Genomic DNA, 300 nt, shown 5'->3' on the forward strand with positions numbered 1-300 from the left:
CGCGTGGTGTGCATTCTCAAAATGTTATCAGTTATAACTAAAACGATAAACGTCCTGAATACTAAATCAGGAGAATTGGCCAGTGCAGAGGACACAGTTATTCTAAATTATTGTTGAATATATCGGTTTATGAGTTATGGAAGTACGTGAATCTATAAAATAAATAATCTATATCATTAGTATTAGTGTAGGTGATGATGATAAAAATGATAACTAGTATTTCTAAAAGATAATTCTGGTAGTAACAATACCTACGATAAAGATAAAAGGAGTGTGGATAGTAATAGTATCAACAATAAT

This window comes from Penaeus monodon, chromosome 31 (genome assembly GCF_015228065.2).
Source record: "Penaeus monodon isolate SGIC_2016 chromosome 31, NSTDA_Pmon_1, whole genome shotgun sequence".
NCBI classification, from domain to species: Eukaryota; Metazoa; Arthropoda; class Malacostraca; order Decapoda; family Penaeidae; genus Penaeus; species Penaeus monodon.